This window comes from Papaver somniferum, chromosome 2 (assembly GCF_003573695.1).
Source record: "Papaver somniferum cultivar HN1 chromosome 2, ASM357369v1, whole genome shotgun sequence".
Taxonomy (NCBI): Eukaryota; Viridiplantae; Streptophyta; class Magnoliopsida; order Ranunculales; family Papaveraceae; genus Papaver; species Papaver somniferum.
Genome location: NC_039359.1, coordinates 70,273,085 through 70,290,938, shown reverse-complemented (window position 1 = coordinate 70,290,938; position 17,854 = coordinate 70,273,085). Strand labels below are relative to the sequence as shown.

The 17,854-nt window shown below is 41.8% G+C and overlaps 1 long non-coding RNA gene across 3 annotated transcripts; it reads right to left on the bottom strand.

Moving 5' to 3' along the window:
• Window positions 1-14,272: 14,272 nt before the first annotated feature.
• Window positions 14,273-17,811, bottom strand: LOC113353491. Of its 3 annotated transcripts, none has more exons than XR_003361326.1 (9): window positions 17,629-17,811; window positions 16,972-17,524; window positions 16,679-16,819; window positions 16,520-16,578; window positions 15,958-16,393; window positions 15,372-15,497; window positions 15,171-15,269; window positions 14,865-14,931; window positions 14,273-14,518 (listed from the first exon to the last, which is right to left on the bottom strand). It is a non-coding gene; the product is annotated as an uncharacterized LOC113353491 (long non-coding RNA). The 3 variants fall into 3 exon arrangements; XR_003361325.1 differs by having other exon boundaries at window positions 15,171-15,497; window positions 15,958-16,081; window positions 16,314-16,393; XR_003361324.1 differs by having other exon boundaries at window positions 15,171-15,497.
• Between the last annotated feature and the right edge of the window lie 43 nt (window positions 17,812-17,854).

The window sequence follows — 17,854 nt, the reverse complement described above, 5'->3', positions numbered from 1 at the left end:
GCGGCCCTCCAGGCTACAGAAGCTAACAATACTTTGGTTTCAAACCAAATCCATCAACAAAGAGAAGGGGTGGCAAAATCTATGACACATCATCCTGCACATCCACCAGTTTTAGGAATGCCGTCAACCAACGGTCAGAATCAAACCATACCAGTGGTTTTAGTACCGCGGGTGGAAGCTCAACCGGGGGGACCAAACTTGGAGATACCAACAATTGAAGCTGATCCTCTACCACTCTTAATACACACAGTAGACGAAGGGGGAACTATGGCCGTAGGGGTACAAGCCGGAACTCCCAATCAGGGATCAAACCAGTCCCACCGACTGATGGTAGAGCTCGAAGAATTGAAAAAGAGCCAGCAGGTCTACGCAGATGCAATATCTCTTCTGTCCAGGGAGAACCAAGACTTGAAAGATAGGATTGCCCAAAGCACGAAGACTAGCCAACAACTGGATGAAGCAAATTCTAAGGCACCAGAGCCTAATCGAGACCGAAGAATCATCCTAGCAAACGCCGCTAGGGGAAGCAGTGCATCCGATCCGGAATATGCCGCCGAAGACTTGGACTATTATGACAGTGAAATTCGAAGAAAGAAACGCTCAACTGAGCATGAGAACGTGGGACATTACCGCGCAATGGAAGAGCTGCTTGATGAGATGATGGCTGAGATCAGGCAGTTAAAATCCAGACAAGACGGAAGAAGGCTTGAAGAGGTGATGAAAGAAGCTAACTCCACGCCCCTAACTCATCGCCTGGCAAATACCCTCATTCCGTTAAAGTGCCATGTCCCAACTTTTGAATGCTATGACGGATCCAGTGATCCCGCGGCACATATCTGGTATTATAATCGTATCTTAGCCCGATGGAGTCAAAACGACGCCGTCCTCTGTAGGTATTTCCCATCAAGTCTGAAGGGATCGGCTTTGTCTTGGTTTGACAACCTGCCACCTGATTCCATCAACTCCTACGATCAACTCGCAGAGAAATTCTTGAGAACCTACATGTACAACAAAGCTGTCAACACCGGAATGGATAGACTTTTTTCTCTAGAAATTGGTTACAAGGAGAACACGAGGGAATACACCAACAGATGGCACAAGATCTGCCAAGCCATAGGGAGTGTGGATCCCGTAGTAAGCATCAACTGCTACAAGTGGGGATTAGACCTAATGAGTCCACTATTTGTTGAGATCCACGGAAGCGTACTTAAGACAGAAGGAGATCTTCGAATAATTATTGACAAGTATGCTCGTCTTGAAGAAATCCAGCGTGAGAACCCGAGGGCACAAACGCAGAGGTCTCACCATACCAATTCCGCAGAATAAACCAGCGGGGCTAAAAGAAATAGCTCAGTGGAACGACTGCACGAAGATATGAAGGAACGAAGAGATGAAGGAACGAAGAGATGAACGACGAAAAGACGATCAAAAATTCGAAGATCAGGTTTACACGAAGCTCAATGCTAGCTACGCTCGGATCTTGCGAGAGATCAAAGGAAGGGAAATTTTGGGGTGGTCGCGGTCTAAGGGAAAACATCCCCCAAGGACCGAGAAGTCTAAAGATTACTGTGAGTATCATTGCTTCAATGGACACCAGACCGAGAAATGCAAAAACCTCAATATAATGGTCCAAAAATTGATTTATGCTGGCGAACTCAAGAAATACATACGAAAGGAAGTCACCGAGGACAGATTCAAACGAACCAAGCAAGTCCAACTTCCAGAGGGAAACCGCACAATCAACACCATCTCGTGTTCCGAAGCCGCAGGGCCCTCACTTACAGCGCAGATAGGAAAGAGGCTACGAAAGCAATTCGAAGACCACTGCGAATTATATAAGATTGATGGCGTAGAGGTGGACGAGCACGAAGAGTGGATGGACGCACCTATCATCTTCGGTACTGAAGATATCGAAGAAGATATGGAAGACCATAACGATCCCTTGGTCCTCACACTACCAGTGGCCGGATGTAACCTCAAAAAGATCCTCATCGACGGGGGGAGCTCAGTGAACGTTATATTCTACGACGCCTTCAAACGAATGAAGCTCCATGATGAACAGCTGATGACCTCTTATTACACCATCTACGGGTTCAACGGAGCGCTCACAAAGCTATTGGGAGACATCGTGTTGCAGCTGAACGTCGGGCCCATGAAAGTAGAAACACGATTCAGCGTGGTAGACGCCCCATCCCCCTATAACGCCATTATTGGAAGAAAGTGGGTACATAAACTCAAGGGAGTGGCAGCAACTTACTACCAATATCTCAGGTTCCCTACAGCCGAGGGAGTAATGGAAATCAAGGGAGATCGGGTCTCTGCACAAGAGTGCCAGGACACTCAGGATCGTATCAACAACGAACATGAAGAGCAGCAAAAAACCCGAAGGATCAAAAATAAAGAAGCTGCGAAAGAAAAGGCCATAGACCTGTTCCTCGAGAAAACCGCAGGGAAGGGCTTGAAAAAAGATGATAATGTCCTTAACACAAAGGCAAGTACTTCAGCATCCAACGAAGGACAGAAACATACCAAATAGCAATTAAATAACGTCCCAGTCCTTGGGGACCCGAAGCCGGTGTTCACACCAGTGGAGTCCGTAAAATAAATCAACATAGGAACGGAAGAAGACCCGAAGATGATCAAAGTAGGGACCATAATGGACGAAAAAAGAGAAGATTCCTTAACCAAATTACTTAAAGAATACGCGGATGTATTCGCCTGGAAGTTAGGAGACATGTCGGGGATTGATCAAAAAATAATCCAACACGAGCTGCGCATCAAACCAGGCACGCCACCTTTCAGGCAGAAAATAAGAAAAGTTACACCAGAGTATCATAAGGCAGTAAAAAAAGAACTTCGAAAACTACTAGAAGCAGGCTTCATCAAGGAAGTCAAATAACCTAAATGGATCTCCAACATGGTCATCGTTCCTAAGAAAAATGGAGGGGTTAGGATATGCATCGACTTTACTAACCTCAACAAGGAATTTCCAAAAGACAGTTATCCCCTACCGAGCATAGATCAACTGGTTGAAGCAGTGGAAGGGTACGAAGAGCTGTCATTCATGGAACGATATTCTGGTTACAACCAAGTAGCCCTGGCAGAAGAAGATCAACTACACACAGCATGCTACACCCCGCATGGCCTTTATTGCTACACTAGAATGCCCTTTGGACTTCGAAACGCAGGGGAAACCTACCAGAGAATGGTCGATGTTATCTTCAGGCCATGGATTGGTAGTACCCTAGAAGTCTACGTTGATGACATGCTCGTCAAAATTAGACTGCGCAAAGATCACCACCAGGACCTGAGAGATATTTTATAAGCAATGAGGAAACATCACATGAAAGTAAATCCAGAAAAATGCACCTTCGGTGTCACCTTAGGGAAATTCCTCGGATATCTGGTAACAAAAAGAGGTATTGAGGTAGACCCCGCGAAGATTCATGCCATAGTGGAAATGCCATCTCCGAAGAATTTAAAAGAAGTGCAAAACCTCAATGGGTCCTTAGCAGCCTTGGGTAGATTTATTGCCCGATCCTCGGACAAATCCAAACATTTTTTCAATATTCTCAAAAAAAGGGAGTAAGTTTGAATGGACCGCAGAATGCGAAGGATCCTTCCAAAGAATCAAGGAATACCTGGATTCAATTCCAATCCTGCAGAAGCCTGATCCTGATGAGGTTTTGGAATTGTACATAGCAGCGACAGAAGACGCAGTTAGCGCAGTGTTGGTCAAAACCAATACGAAGATAGAACAGCCTATCTATTATGTCAGCAAGACCCTCAATTCTGCGGAAAGGAATTACACGAAGATCGAACAACTCATCCTGGCATTAGTATGGGCTACTCAAAAGCTGAGAACCTATTTCCTAACTCACTTCATCCGCGTCCCATGCAAAGCACCACTGGAAGCAGTCCTCAAAAGCGCGGGAAAAGTAGGTAGAATATCCAAGTGGAACACCCACCTGGACCAATTCAACATCATTCATGAAATTCAACATTCCCAAAAATCCCAAGTATTGGCGGATTTCTTAGCAGACCTCCCCCTGGACAACGATGAAGAGATTAGGGGAATACCAGAAGCCGACGAGGAAATCAAGGATCCAGTTGATGTCCTCGAACCCGCGAGTCAAAGACAATGGGAAGTCTTCTTTGATGGTTCAAAAAATAAGGAAGGGGCAGGAATAGGCATTGTCATCACTACCCCAACTGGATAAAGGATCGTACAGGCACTCAGGTTAGAATTCAAAGAACATACTAACAACATCGTCGAATACCAGGCAGTCGTACATGCCCTCCGCTTGATAATAAATATGGGGGTAACTGATGTAAGACTGACAAGTGATTCGCAGCTTGTCATACGGCAAATAGGGATCGAATACAATGTGTACGACGACACCCTCTCAGCTTACATGGCCTTGGTCCAAACATTGGCATCACAAATTCCGAACATCAAGTTCCGGCACTTATGCAGAAGGGATCTCAGGCACGCGGATGCCCTAGCATATATATCATCCATGCTGAAGGACAAGAGTATCGAAGCTATCAAAATAACAAGGGTATACGATCCTTCGATTGCATCACAATTTTCCTTTGCTACAAATCAAGATACAGTGGAAGAAAATATCGAAGATCAGGTGGGAGAAGACATCCGTGATGATTTTGACGAATAAGATATCCTGTCAAGAGCATATCAAGACGAAGATTTCAACAACGAAGATGATTGGAGAATGATGATCCATGCATTTCTCAAGGATGGAACCTTACACGCGGATCATAAACAATCCAGGAAAATACTCTCCAAAGTAGGAAGATATGATCTTCGGGATGGGGTCCTGTATAAGAAATCTTTCCTCAAACCGTTATTACGTTGCTTATCCAAGAAAGAAGGGCATCGAATTCTAAACGACATCCATTATGGTGACGCAGGGAATCATAGCGGCATGAGATCACTAGCCGACAAAGCAAAAATGCAAGGATATTACTGGCCCACAATGATACAAGATGCTGCAAGAATGTCCCGACGATGTGAAGAATGTCAGTGTTTCGCCAAAAACAACGTTGAATTCTGTGGATAGTCCGTGGCCATTTGCAAAATGGGGCATAGATATCGTTAGGCCTTTCATCGAAGGATCAGGGAAAAGACGATTTTTGATAGTAGCCACGGACTACTTCAGTAAATGGGTGGAAACCAAAGCCTTAGCCAGGATCAGAGACGTGGACGTGTTTACTTTCATATTCCAAAACATTATTTGCAGGTTCGGCATACCAGCGGAAATCGTGTCCGATAATGGTAAACAATTACAGGGGAAAAACATAGACATGCTCTTCGACACTTTCAAAATAAGGAAAAACAAGTCCACCCCCATATACCCTCAAAGCAACAGACAAGCGGAAGCTACTAACAAGACCCTCTCCCTTATCCTCAAAAATCAATTAGACGAACACAAGGGGCGATGGTGTGAACAGCTACACAATGTATTATGGGCATACAGGACAACACGAAGATCTGCCACTGGGGAGTCCCCATTTCTCCTCACTTATGGAGCTGAAGCAGTCATCCCAACAGAGATCCTCATGCCAACCACAAAGACCGAAGCATGGGAGAAAAATCTCACAACAGACATGATGTTAGAGAGACTGGACGACCTGGAAGAAAGGAGGGAAGCAGCATTGCAAAAGATGGAAAATTATCAATGGAGATTAGCGAGAGAGTACAACAAAAAGGTTAAGTTTCGAAATTTTGTAGAAGGGCAGTATGTGCTAAGAACAATCCCGCAGTATCAACGAGAGAAGAAATGGGGAAAGTTAGCACCTAAATGGGGAGGACCTTTTATAATACACGACATTGCGGGAAACGGTTCCTACTATCTTCGCAATCTCAAAGGCGAGGTCCTCCGGCACCCTTGGAATGCTAAATGGCTCAAACCGTACTACCCATAGGAGCAGCGCAGCTTTGCATCTGCGTGAAGAATACCAGAAGAAGAAGGCAGTGTAACCGCTTTACATGTGTTTTATCTCTGGACGAGGAGTAGAAGGCCTCAACCTATCAATCAAACAAACTTTTTGGGAAATCTTCAAGCAAACGAAATGGTCAAAAGGACCGCTGGGTGAACGCATGTACATTACATAATAAATTAACAATATTGGGCAAAGTAGTTAATCTACAATCTCTCAGGGCTCCCCTATCAGTGTCTATGAGTGTAAGACCAGGGGGAAGGCACCCAGCATAAAGAGATACCCAACCAATTTTAAGGCAACGGGTCGACAGAATGGGTGCATGTAAATACTTCAAATAAGCATCCCATATCCTAGAACGCTGCCTCGGCCCCCACAGTTATGGGATCCTCTGGCCCAGGATTCGCCATCGGGGTGATAGATCTCAAGACGATCACGAAGGTATTTACCTTCGGTGTCGCGCCCAAACACTCTCAACTTTTTACAAAGCAAGTTATTTCTAGTTTAACACTTCACAATACTTAAAATAAAGATGAATTGATAACGCAGGTATGCCAAAAGGATGATCCATTTCATAAAGAGTTGATTACAAGTTCAGCAAATAAGATAAAGCAGGAAACACATCAAAAAATGATCCGAAATTATATAATCAACAAGGATCAACTTTCTACGACTAATTAAAGAAACCTACTTGGATGATACAGCTCCATCAACAGGGTTGTCTCTGCGATATGAAGGTACGCTACCACCTGAAGAAGGCCCAGAAGAACCAGGCAAGGGCGCGGGAAGGGGACGACGCGGATAATTCTTGACAAGACCATGTTCGACTTTAAGATCAAGTTCAATCTTATCTAGGACTTTGTTGGTCTCTTCAGCCAACTGACATCGAGCTTTATAAGTGATAACAGCGCTCCGCTGGTTGGCCTGAGACAGCAATGCAGATAGGCGTTCCGCCTCTTTGGAGGCAATCTCCGCTGCTTCCTCACAAGACACGGCCAACCCTTTGAAATAGTTGTCTTGTCCTTCCTGCTGCACTAAGGCAGATTGAGTTTTTTTAAGCTCATCATTTGCTGCGTGAAGCTGTCCCTCGAGTGCTGAAAACAAGAAATACCAAGGGGTTAAAACGAAGAAATAACAGAATCACACTCGATAAAACGAGGTTATACCTTCGACATTATCCAAAGCCTCTTCATACTCATTAACAACTGCGTCCCGAGCCTCATCAAGAAATTCATATTCGTCGGATAGTTTCTTATAATCCATTTGAAGGTTCGTAAGAGAAAATTGACTCGCGTCTAAGTCTACCTGCTTCATTGAATCCAAGTGACGAAGATGGTTGACTTCTTCATTCATCTCCCCCATCCTTTTATGGAGTCGATGCACATTCACTTCAAGATCTCTTTCAGATTCCACTTGGCGAGCAACATCATCTCGAGACGCTGCTAGGGCTTTACTAAGAGCACCAACCTCAGCCCTAGCATTATCTCTTTCCTCGGAAAGATGCAGCATATTATCCCTAACCCCGGGGCCTAAGAAAGAACGAGCCTGTTGTAACTCTCCTTCCAAAAAGCGCACTCTAGCCTCTAAATCCGAAGCATGTCCTCGAGCTTCACGCAGGTTTTCACGCGTCCATAGCAGCGTACCATTAAATACATAACGGTCATGATTGTACTTATTTTGCATATCAACCATCAGTGTTCGCTTTTCACGCCACTCAGCTGCTAAGGCGTTGTGCTCATCAGCACGAGCATTCCACTTTACGGCTTCACTTTTCAACTTACCCACGAACTCTGCAATGTGGGACTTCTGTCGTTCCCTTTCTTTCTGAATCCATGTGATCTCGGGGACTCCACCCACTGAAGATAGGGTGGGGAGACTGAGACAGAACACCAAAGTACAAATAGGGAATCACGAGGAGTAAAAGACCAATAAAAAATACGAACCTGTGAGGGACGATACATTTTTGCGAGCTTGCTCTAATTCGTTGCGGACTATAGCAAGTTCCGAACGGAGACTCTCCTCGGCATTACCCAGCCGCTCATTTTCTTTCAGGCGACCCTTCAGTTCACTTATTTCCATCTCGGCCGCAGATAGTTCTTCTTCTCTATGACGAAGCTTAGCTTCCAACTTTAAAGACTTTGCTTTAAATAATTGGTATAGAACATGGTTACAATGTTCGCTCCTCATCATCTATGTCACAAACGACAAACATTAGTATACCCAAGGGATCGGATATCGCGCAGAATACAATGTTCGTATATTATGAGGGAATCAGTACAAGGATTTACCTCTAAGACACGCTGCTGGGGAAAACCGTATTGGTACCCATCAGCTATGGACATCATATCAGCAACAGAGGAGGGAGGGTCAACCACTAGGTTAGCTTCTGAAGCTCTCAGATTCTTCTCCCACATCTCAGCAACGCGGACTTCAGAAGACACTTGCATCATCTGACGAGTATAAGCGTCAGAATTCTTCTCACCGGGGACCACTGGGCAGGGTTGGGGACGAACATTAGATTTTTCTTCTTAAGCCAAGCCAAAATGGCATCTTCGCCTTCAGGCATTAGCGAGTAAGGGAAATCCTCTGAAGGAGATTCAACCGCAGACTTCCCTTTGGATGTTCTCCCTTCACTCGCGCAAGTCCCGACATCACCAGCCTCAGTATGACCACCGGCGTTTTCAGCCTGCTGACCGGTGGCATCTTCTTTACCAATATCCCCAAGCACATCCCAATCATCATTTGGGGAAAGCAATGAGAAGTCTTCGGCAAGACCCATGGCAGCATTCACATCAAAGGATTCCCCCGCGGAATATATCCTACCAAAAGAAAATTCAGGGGAAATAACGGGAAGAGTACCCACACCAACAATATTATCGCCAACAGGGACATATCCACCCCCGCCAGTACCACCAACGACAATATTACCCTCAGACTCACCATCACCACCCGCGGCAATTCCTTCTTCACCATCACCATCCGCGACAACTTCTTCTTCACCATTACCACCTTCGTCATCAGGGTCAGAAGTGTCGGTACGCTCTTATCCATCGGACATTTCTTCATCCTCAGCATACCCTTCGTTTACAGGACTCGTAACCTCCTCATAAACCTCAGCCTCACCGGTAACCACAGTAGAAGATTGTTTGGGTCCAAGTTTCTTCTTCTTCGACACTTACAAACCAGTGCACATCACCACAAAGGCTCACTTTTTTCCCTCACTTCAAAAATGAAAATTATTTCAAGCAAGGAAAAAGGGGCAAATAGAATAGAGAATATAAGAAGAAACTATACCTTGGCAGCAGCAGCACTCTTCGGTGGATGGGTAGCACCAGAACCCTCCTCCTCATCTCCATAAACGACATCAAGAGCGTAAGGAAAATTCATGCCCGCGAAATTCGGACGCCAAGGACAGAAATCTCCATAACGATCAGGAGGAGTTTCACGAGGCTTGCTGTTTTCAGAAGGACGCCAACCGTGCGAACCAGGAATCCAACCATAAGCCCAAGGACCAACTACCTCAATAACAGTAGCATGCCATTCATAATCATGGTCACGCTTAATCCTTTCACGAGCAGGAAAGAGTTTCCGTTTAGCAGATCCCTCAGTACCAGGAACATACTTCAGCTTGGCATCACTCACCTCACTCAAAAGACGAATTTCACCACGAGGAGCAGCAATATTACGAATACTAACACTCCACGGCTTACGGTTTCTACTGTTAACGTAATCCCCAAAGGAACTGTTAAAATTCTGAGGAGTGTACCACTCTCTCTCAGCAGGATTTGGAACATAGCAGGTCATCATAGTCTCTCCCTTGCTTCGCAGGTAACATTCCTTCAGTGAACGAAGATAATTCCCAGATAGTTGTGACACGGAACGATTATGAGTGTTTGTGGAAGAGCCTTTGCAACTAGACAACATGTCATAATAAAAGGAGTCACCCGACTTATATAGGGGCAACATGAGACCCGCCTCAAAGGCTCCAACCGTAGTCAATAGATGAAACTCGTCAAACTGATACTTAGCAAGGAGCTCGTAAGTGATATCATCGTCAGGGGCATAGAAGCGAACCTCAAAAGCTTGAAGCTCATGTTTTTCCTTGAACATCTCAAGATCAATATGCTTGAAAGTGACCTTCTTCTTACCAACTGAAATGTTGCGTATCACGGGGACAGTTTCTTCTTCGTCTGCGGAATCAGAAGTAGGGCTCAATTCCGAAGCTTTCCTTTTAGAAGGAAGATTTTTAGACGGATCAGCCCTCGACATAGTACCCTTGGAGTACTTCCCTTTGAAAGAAACCGTAGGAGGAGACGGCAAAGATTTCTGTGGAGGCACTGAAGGAGGAGCCATAGAACGAAGGGGTCCAATGCTTCATTACGAGGAGGAGGAGACCGCGTACTCCTAGAGTCATCAAGAGGGGGAGACTTCGCACTACTAGAATCTTAACGAGGACGATAAGGGGCACGGTTGACAGCATACCTAGACCCAGAAGGACCTTTCGGCACATCCCCTTTCTTAGTAGGCACAACCTTCGCACCAGAGGAAGATGAAACCCTATGACCCCGAGGATCCGATTGCGAAGACTTGTAAGGACCTTCCCCAAGTGGAGATCTGTCAGAATCTCGACGCGGAGGGGATCTTGGCGGACTAGACGGTGGGGTTTGGTAAGGATCCCGCGGACGATCAGACATATCTACAAGGAAACACAAAAACATTTTAGAGAAGAATACGAGGAGATCACTAAAGATCAAAAAACCCATAATTGATGGTTCATCCGGATAAACATTAAAAACCCTAAGAACTAAAAATAACCAGAAATACTCCATCAAACTCCAGGGATAATACTTAAATACCGACTCACAGACTTTGTAACAAAGAACAGGGGAAAGCATATATGCTTCGACATGTGTTTTCTTCATCACAAAGCCAAGAATACAGCAGCAGGAAACAAACGGGTAGATACATAGATAAATCAATGATGAGAAGCTAATGAAAAACCCCATACCTGTATAGAAGAGGACGACAAGCACCAACCGCAGTCGAAGAAAGGAGGATCGAAGATATCAAAAGCTAGTTGTCTGCGATACAGGGGCAACAACAATCGAGAGCGAAAGAGACAGAAAATTGAATGTTGTTATCTTCCTCACAAGAATGACGATAATAAATGACTAAAGAACAAGAATAGAAAACAAGAAGAGGATGAACACTGACAAGAAGAGGATAAAAGTTTTTTTCACATTCTCTTTCCTATTTATGAAGCTAGAGAAGACGATAACTGTCCCTCGTACCAAGGAGTAGTTATGGGGAAAGTTAATGCAAAGTGGGAAACATGCCCATATTTATAGGGAAAGTTATTTCAGGAGAGATAAAACGTGTAGGACGACCTTTCTTCTTCTAAATAGCAAAATGCGCCCAAGTCAGAAGAAGAGGGGAAAATTGTATGTACACCTTTCATCATCCACCACGTGTACAGAAAGAGACACGTGGAAGGCATGCAAAACGAGATATCAAAACATGATAACAAGCATCTCATCAGAAGATGCCACCGGTCAGCAGATCTGACGGTCAGGGACAGAGGATCACAGAGGTATGATGGCTTAGAGGAGCACCAGATAATACCCCTTGGGTGTGAATACACCCAATCCCGAGAAAGATCCCAGATCAACGGCTGAGAGGAAGTTTGACTGACACAGATGTGACCAGACAAAGAGACACTTGTCTGACACGAGCATACATCCATCTACCCGCATTAAATACCAAAGAGATATACACGTGTCAATCAGCTCGTGGAAGAGGCGAGGATAACCCTTCGTATTCAAGCTCAGGCCGAAGCATATGCTGAAGACCTCTACGTAATGGGCACAAAGCACAAGAAGATAATATTGCAACGGCACCTCAGAAGTAGGACCCATGTTCCAACCCTATAAATACCCCTCTCCACTAAGAGAGAAGAGGTCGACCAATCCAGAGCAATTATAGGAGAATATAGGAGAGAGAAATAGGAAGAGTAAGTAATCCCCCTACTTCCGCAGACCTATGTATACTCTAAAGTCATTCGACTATCTTTGTAATCATTCAATACATAGTGAAACACCAGCCCCGTGGATGTAGGCCTTAGTGCCGAACCACGTAAATCTTTGTTTTATTTACATTTCAGCACTTTACATTCAGCGTTGAACTTCATGTGCTTTACATTTATACTTGATTCTCTGCTTATTCCTTTATACGAACATTATTTATGATAATATTCGACTAGACAATGACAAGCTCGAAGGCTTTGAGTCGATGAATCGATATAATCATCCTCTTTACACATACGACGCACAATTTTAAAATTAGAATGTATGAGAATATTGTTTGTGAACACGTGGATGGCTTCGTGATTTATGTGTTCACATCGAAGAAAATGGCGGATACGTAGGGGTTAAGTTGAAAGTCAAAAGAATGTAATCTAATTATTAAAAATCGAGTGCAAGTGTGTAACAATGATTTGAAAAATGATGACTCAGGTCTTCCTACGTATAACAAATACTCCCTCCATTTCTAAAAAATAGGCTGGTTTACTTTTTTGGGTATGTCAAAAAAAAAATAGGCTTGTTTTCATATGTGGAAAGTTAAATGTTATGATTTTACTACTATATTCATAGTGGGACCAATTCTCTTTCTCTATTCTTTCTTCTAATACAAAAAGTGGATCACTTGTCTCTTCTCTTTCCCTAATAATCAATGAATGGGAACCAAAGGATAGATTATGAAAAAACATGAAAAAGTAGTTTCGATGATTAGTTTTGTTGATTTTTAGCCTATTTTTTTTTAGAAACCGAGCGAGTAAGACAATTAGACAATTAATAAGATATCGATGGAATCTGGGATGAGAACAAATTTGGAGCTAATCATGTAGGAATGGGTTTACTACTTGAGTTAGTTGTCTTGTCTATACCAAACAGAGAGACAGTCCAAGGATGGTGGAGTCCGTAAGACTATATCTTTTGAATCTCACCTAACCTTGACTCTTTTATGCTACGTGGTGAGTCTGGTGACGTTCTAAATATGTATATAGACTAGAATAGAGTGTCCATTTACGTGCAAAATAGTTAATCGTCATAGGAAGAAGAATTTTTTATTCTACAGACTTCTTGTCATAACGTATCTGACAGAGACTTTGCCATTGTGATACATGCCGATGTAATATATATATATATATATATATATATATATATATATATCTTCATGTGGGGTCTTTTTTCTTTTTTCTTTTTTTTCTTTTTTTTTTTGTAAGTAAGATACTTCATTTCAAACGTTGGACTTTAAAGGAGTCCGGGTTACAAAAGTAGCAGAGCCATCTAATTTGTCATTGTGCAAAGCCCCAAAATTAGATTTATCTACTAAGAGTTGTCTATGGCTACAAGAAGGTGGGAGCTCAGCCCATTCCACAGTGTTGTTTAATGTTCTTACAAATTTTTCCAAAATATCTGCTACCTGATTCCCTAATCTAGGAACATAAAAGAAACCCAAAAAGTTATTGCATGAATTTGCTATTCTGATAGCTTCATTTAGATAACCCTTTGCACGCCAAGAGATATCCACTGATTTTCCTTGAATAAAGTTGAACAAACTTTCACAATCTCCTTCAATAGTAAAATTCGGAACTTGCTTTTCCTTAGCCCAGATGGTTGCCTGCATTACTCCTATAGCTTCTGCCTCTTGTGGGTCTGTCCCTGAAGATCCTGTTGAGAGTCCTGCTCTGCCACCTTCACAATTCCCTGCATCATTTCTCATAATTAAAGCATAAGTAGAAGGCTCCCTATCAGAAATTCAGGAGGCATCTACATTTATCTTTAAGGTATCTGTTATTGGCCCTTTCCAAATGGGGGAGGTCACTACACCATTTTTTAGTGATTAGCAACTGCACCTTGCAGTTGCAAATCGGGGTTGCAACAGTTTTCTGCTGTTACAAATCGATGTTGCAAATGTTTGCAACTGCTATCAAGCCGTTGCGAAATTTTGGTTGAACTCATGGGAACTGTTGCAACGTAAATTTCTCGCAAGAGTTTAAACAGTTGCGACATTAGCAGGTCGCAACAACTAGAAATAGATGCGAAAGCGGAATTTCGCAACAACTAAACGCAGTTGCGAAATTTTTGCAACATCAAAAAAATAAGTGGTTTTGACCGGTCAAAACCGGATAAATATTAAAGTTCCCTGTAACAAAATCAAGTATCCCATGATCATTTAGGAAATCAAAAGGACCAACAAAATAAATCATATGGAACTCAGCCATTTTTAGGATTTAAGCATAAATTTCTGCACCAGATAAGTTGAAGTTATACACCTCATATGTTGAATAAATAATATAGATAACATGTCATCTAAGGACATACAAATTATGTATGTAGTGTCAAAAGAATGACAAGTATGTTCTTTGTTTTTTAGATACAATAAAATGATAAACACAGAGAAGAACCCTTGGACTTTGCCGAGGAGATTCGTCACTCACTACCTGCCAATCTCCAGCACCAAGATTGCGAGACCACCATTTATTTTCTAATCTCCACTAGCATACATTACAGATAAAATTAGGTCAAAATACAGATAGCTAACTACTGCTAAGAGTGGAAGCTTGCTTCCTGACGGCTCAATAATGCTGACTGTTCGTATTTAAGTTCTAGTGCTACATATTGATGTCAATACAAGAATAGCTAAACTGAAAAACACTTCATTTAAAGACACTACAATTAATGTATATTTTTAAGTTCCTATTCAGTTAGAAGATTCATAATCAAAACTCATTTAGATGTTAAATTGCAAACTACTGCATAATTTTTTGGGACATCAGAATATAACTGATCACAAATAGTTCTATGCAAAATGAGTGTTTCTAAAAGAATCGTATCCCATACCAGAATCTGCTGCTCTGCTGCATTTTTGCTTGAAATTGACGCATGTTGCGCATCACGCCTTTGAAAGCTTCAGAAAGTAGTTGATATACATGCATTAGAAATAATTCAGAAGTGAACTACAATATGAGAAATAAGTTTTACTATGTCATTCAAGTTATGGAAGCAGTATTGTAGGTACCTCTGTACTGTGTCATTCAAGTTAAGGAAACAATTCTTCCCACAAGTTTCGAATGCCACTCGGTAACGACTTAAGTAACGAATAAAATGCAGAATATCCTAATCAAGAAACAAAAAAGTAGAGTGTACCTTCAATTTTTTTTTATATTGTAACTTGAGCTCTTCAAACTCCTTCTCCAGATATGGCCTGAAATACCTCGCTTTGAGTTTCTAATGCCTTACACCTCACTTCAAGATATTATGCAATGAGTCAGTATTTGTTTTTTCCAAGCTTGATTTAAGAAATAAGCTACAAAGAACATAAGCAACATAATAGCTTGAGAAGGTCACATCGCCAGGTTTCTTAAACATCCTCAAGGTCTCTTTTCCATGCTTCTTTTTCTGATTGGAAAAGACCAGTAGCAGACTCAAGCTTTACTTCTATGCTCCTAATCCATTGCTCTGCACTGTTAAGAGCTGCATCTCCAGAAAGACGATGGAAGTTAAAAAAATTCAATACACGTAATGGAAATATTATAACATTATTTCCACTATGTGCAGTCCAAATGAGACCTTCCAGTTTCTAATTGGCATTGCTTTCTTAAGGAACTAGGTTTTGAGAATGATTCAAAAAATGCAGGTTAGGATCATTAGGTAGGCTCAAGGACACAGATAAATCACAGAAGAACACATTGGTCGAGAATATATAACATTACAATAACAACATATAAAGCAAATAGTATAAGGACCCATTAATCTAACACCGCATCTATTCAGAAAATTAACAAACAACAAAAACCCATTATCGCCTAAAACCATTTTCAAGGCCTTTACATTCAATCACCTGGTGAATACATACGTACAACTACACGACTGAAATAAGAAAACACATAGACGGAAAAAAAAAGGCTCTTGGACTTGAGAGATATAACTGTACCTTGTCAACATGAGGATAAGATGTTAAGCGAGCATCAGCTTCAGGACTTAATTCAGTTACAATGTTGAGTACACCAGAAGGTAGACCAACTTCTCTACAGATATCCCCCAACTCTAAACAAGTACTGAGAAAACTTATATGCAATGAGCTAGTCAGGACAAGTAAAAATACTCAGGAGACACAAACAAAACAGAAAAAAGAAGAAACATTTCATATTTAGCCTAGAAGAGAACTTAGCAGAAGCTGAAAATGCGCATGCATGAAACTTTTCATATTTCATGTACTCCTACAAATAAAAAGAAAATGAAACCACACAGTTTAACCAAAAACAACATTCACACACTAAATTACTCTACCTAACAGCACCTGTTCCCATATCTCTAGTGAGTATTTGAACCAAGATACTTTGTAAACCTAATCTGTTTGACACGGAATCCTGTAAAAGAGTAAGTACATTGCATAATCAACGTTAAGAAGATGAGTGTCTAATCTAAACTACCAGAAAACAAAAGTTGCGTAATCGCGGACTGATTTTGAATACAGGGACAAAAAAGTGGCAAACCTGGACTTCGAGCAAAGGTTCTGAAAGACAAGCTAAAGCAAAAAGGTTGCTTCCCGCTTCTGCATAAAAAAAAACATTTATATTTGTCGTCTAATGAGATTAAGGTAGGCATGCATACTTAGTTCAATATTTGATATATAAGTCACAGAATAAACTTACACACACGCTTAATGAATGCTAGTGGGGAAAATACACCAAGTGTGGTGAAAAGCAACACAAAGAACCGCCCATTCCACCAATGCACACCGAACCATCCAGAGTGATGTGTTCCACTTGCAGATGTTCCAGAAATTATATCACCTAAACATTCAGATCAAAAAACTGTTAAAAGAAAATACAATTAACAACTATCATTCACACTCATGAATCCATGATCATAACAACATGGAGTAACAAAATGAAAGCAACATGCAACTCAAATAGGTAATCTAAAACACTAGAAATCGCCATACCGATGATAATCATGTACACGATAAGCACTCCAACATTGTGAACAGCTAACCGACCAGCTTATCTAACTTCTTTGGCAGCCTCCTAATTCCTCAAAAGATCTCGGTGATGGCTATTGCTAAATACACAAGCCTGCAATGCAATCCTCACATACTTTCCAAATGTGTCTCCCATAAGCTCTCTGTAAGAAACTATTTCCCGTGCTTTACTAAACCTCAGAAATATCTCGATCAAAAACTCATAATATCATTAAAAAAACGCGATGAATATTATCATTAGTATATCCCTGGGACAAGTCCAAGAACCTTCATAGTAGCAGGCAAAGCCATAATACCAGCATCAACCGTTACCGGAGATCAAAACAACCCCACACCATAATCCCCTAAATCATACTTGGACCCCATACAAAAACCCATATTGAAATTACAAAATTAAATTAAAAGAAAGGTTTGAGTTTTTCAGAACTTGCTCTCGAGTAGAAGTATCGACGGTTTGACAAACAGTATAAGCAATCAAAGAACTTTTTGCAGTACCAGAGCTTGAGCAGTCACGTCTCTACCTCAGTAAGAGTGAAAGTTAGAATTCAAAAATTAAACACAATTGCAAATCGAAAAACCCAAAATTAAAATCAGATATAAGATTTACAGGTACAGATCTACCTGAATCTTCTTCTTGAGTCTCCAACGTGTAGAAAATCAGAGTAATTTTCTAGGGTCTAAGAAATTAGGGCTTATTACTCGAAAAGGGTTGATTAGATTTACAAAGTTCTGATTTCTTATAATGAGAGAACTTTTTTTCTAAAAGAGAAGAGAACGAGAGAGGTCATGTTTGTTATCAGATGAGAGAACCTTTTTCCTGGTAGATAAGAGCACGAGAGAGGAAAAC